This window comes from Penaeus monodon, chromosome 26, assembly GCF_015228065.2.
Source record: "Penaeus monodon isolate SGIC_2016 chromosome 26, NSTDA_Pmon_1, whole genome shotgun sequence".
NCBI classification, from domain to species: Eukaryota; Metazoa; Arthropoda; class Malacostraca; order Decapoda; family Penaeidae; genus Penaeus; species Penaeus monodon.
This window is the reverse complement of record NC_051411.1, coordinates 226833-230685: the sequence shown is the minus strand read 5'-3', so window position 1 is coordinate 230685 and position 3853 is coordinate 226833.

The following is a 3853-nucleotide window of genomic DNA, read 5'->3' as shown; positions in this document are numbered from 1 at the left end:
GTGTGGTGTGTGGTGTGTTTTGTGTGTGTGTTTGTGTGTGTGCATATATATGAAATGTGCATGTATAGATAAATACATATATATATATATATAATATATATATATATATATATATATATATATATATATGAAATTTATATATATATATATATATATATTTTAATATTTGGGGTGGGGTGTGTTGGTTTTGTGGTGTGTGTGTTTTGTGTGGTGTGTGGGGTGTGTGTGTGTGTGTGTGTGTGGTGGTGTGTTTGTGTGTGTGTGTGTTGTTTTGTGTGTTGTTTTTGTATGTATGTATGTAGTATGTTGTATGTATTATTTAATGTATGAAATTAATTATTATATATATATATATATATATATATATATATATATGTACATATATATGTATGTGTATGTATTTTATATATATACCCCAGTGTGTGTGTGTGTTTGTGTGGGGTGTGTGTGTTTTATGGTGTATGTATGCATGTATGTATGTGTATGTTTGAATGATATATAATATATATATATATATATATATATATATATATATATATATCGTTGAAGATTTATCTGGAAATCAACAAAAACTCCAGTGAGTAGTTGAAGGTAACAAATAGGTTTTTTGGCCATGAATAAGAGATACGCACTTCAGACAAAGTCCTATCGTTAAGCACATGACAAATTTGATTTCTAGCCTTTTGAATATCTTTTCCTTTTTCCTGTACAAACATATATATATATATATATATATATATATATATATATATATAATATATATATATATATTTTATATATAACATATAGCACAAACCACACATAAAGGAAAAATGCTAGAACTGATTGAAAGCCAAAGGGAGGCATTCCTATATGTGGACAAAGAGATAGCAACGAAGATCATTGCAGTCACCATAAGACCCACTCTAGAGTACAGTGTATTAGTATGGAACTCAAGCTTTAAATGTTATAGACAATCTGGAAAGAATTCAAAGAGCAGTCACAAGATGGGCATCAACTCTTAGAGATATGAATTACGAAGATAGACTACAGTAAATAGGACTTACTACGTTGGATGAACAAACGAAAGAAGCGGCATGTTATTCTGTACGGCTAGGTTAAAGGAAGAGTGATGTTAGAAGAAAAAAATTACTTTATAATTTCAAATACTTGAACGAAAGGACACAATAAAAATTGAAACATGGAGCAATCTCCCTAATAGCGTTATGTGTACCAAAAATGTGCATCAATTTAAATAGTTATATGATAATTTAGATAAAGCATACGAGGCCCCTATGAACACGTGTGTGTGTGTGTGTGTGTGTGTGTGTGTTCACACACCACACACACACACACACACACAAACACACACACACACACACACACACACGGCCACACACACACACACACACACACACACACACACACACATATATATATATATTATATATATATATATATATATATATTATATATATATATATTTATATATATACATATATACATATATATACATACATGTTTGTGTGTGTATATGTATATGTGTGTGTGTGTGTTGTGAATATCTTCACAATACAAGAAATGTATTTAACAAGTTTCGAATATATCTATGCATGTATTTGTCGCAATAAATATGTGTGTGCCTTTTATGTATGTTTCTGTGTGCTAAAGTGATTCTCTGTATATGTGTACTATACGTTTGTATTGCCCACCTGCAAACGAAAATGAAAATACATGCACATGTGTGTTTTGCTTAACGTGGAAAGGAACACATATGAAGAAAATAAATCGCCGGGCGAGTGCGCAGTGTTCATTGCCGTGGCTATTATTAAAATTCTCTACGAAATATTCTAAAACTGGATGCGTCCATTTATGATATGAAGAAACTTGGGAAAATTCCCCAAAATCTAATTATAACTAGTGAAAGTAAAGGCAAGAAGAATTACACATGAAGTTTAACAGGGAAGCCGCCGCCCCCCTCTCCCCACTCGCGTACCCCCCCCCCCTCCCCATACTGCCCATCGCTAGTTTACTTCCGACACCCAGCGACCTGAGCGCGTTCACTTCTGTATTATTTTTTCTTAGAACTATTGCAAGCTATACATTTGACTCGTTTCTCGACAATCCATCATATGATGTTTCTTGCCACATCGCTCGTGTCCTGCTGCGCCGCCTACAACACATCAATCAGTCAGACACCCACATTTTCACGCAAGCAGCGGCCTCTCACACGCCCTCACTAATTACGTACAGTATATCCGTCCGACCGTTTTAAAGCTGAACCGTTGCATGGCACCGTGTTATTATTGTTCTCAATAATAATATTACTACTGTTATAGTCATCATTAAGTTTTGTTATCATCATTATTACTGTATTATTATCATTATTGTTATCATTATCATTACCATTACTATTATCATTATCAATATTATCATTTATCATTAATAATAATAATAATAACGATGATAATAATAATAATAATAATAATAAAAAATAATAATAAAAAACAATATAAATATTGATATTATTACACGTTTTGTTGTTACCATCATTATCATCTTTATCATTATAAATCATCATCATCATCATCATCATCATCTCATCATCATCATCATCATCATCTCATATCATCATCATCATCAGTGTTATTATTCCTATAATTAATAATTTATTATTGCTATTATTAATATCATTATTATTATTACTATCTTTAAATATCATTATTATTTTTTATCATTATTTTCATTTGTAATAGTAGTAGTAGTAGTATCATCATTATTACTTTTATCATTTATTACTGATTATTACTGTTACCTTCATCTTATTATTATTACAAATTATATTATTATTATCATAACATTACTCTCTTTATCACTATTATTGTCACTAGGGATTTGATTAAGAGCATTGTTATCATATATTATTCAAAAGTAGCGTTCTAGTAGATGTAGTAGTAACAGTATCTTTATTATTATTGTTATCATAATTATTAACATCATAAGATTAGTATTAGTATAATTATCATCATTATCATTGTTTATACTATTATTAATATTATCAGTAATCATTATAACTATCACTATTTATATTTTCATATCATTATTATTAATTTTTATCATCATCCTTATCATTACTACTATTTCCTATATGATTATGATTATCATTTTCTATTGTTACATCATTGTTATTATTGATAATATCTATTACTACTATTATTGTTGTTGTTGTTATTGTTGTTATAATTATTATTATCACTACTATTACTAATATCATTGTTATTATTATCATTATCATCATTATTATTGTTGTTTTATTATCTTTAGTAGTAGTAGAAATGGTATTCTGTCATCATCATCATCATCATCATCATCATCATCAACATCATCTTCATCATCAGCATTATCATCATTATCATCACTATCATCATCATTACCATTATCATTACAGTTACTGTCATTATCATCATCATCAATGTGGTCGAGGAAAAGGCGAGGGAAGCTTAGCTTCGGAAAAGAACGACGTAAGAGACCGACATCTCCATCCCGGTACTGCGGGTCCCAGATGCGGAGGAACGGCTAAGTGGCAACACCCCTCTTCAAATGGAGTGGATGCTACGAGAAGACGTGTATGTACATTCCACTGAGCTTGGGTTTTCTGTTCACTGAAAAGGAGAAAAGGTCAGCAGAGCGATGAATCAGGTTATCCAATAAAGGGAGCTTGTAATCAACCATAAATTCCACATTGAAACGGGTGGAGACGGGAGGAGAGTTCAGTTTGTCAGGAAATCCGGGAAGAGGGTCGGGTCATGAGACCAAAGAGCAAAGACGTCGTCGACATATCTTAGTTTAACAGAAGGACAAAGGAGAAGTTCAG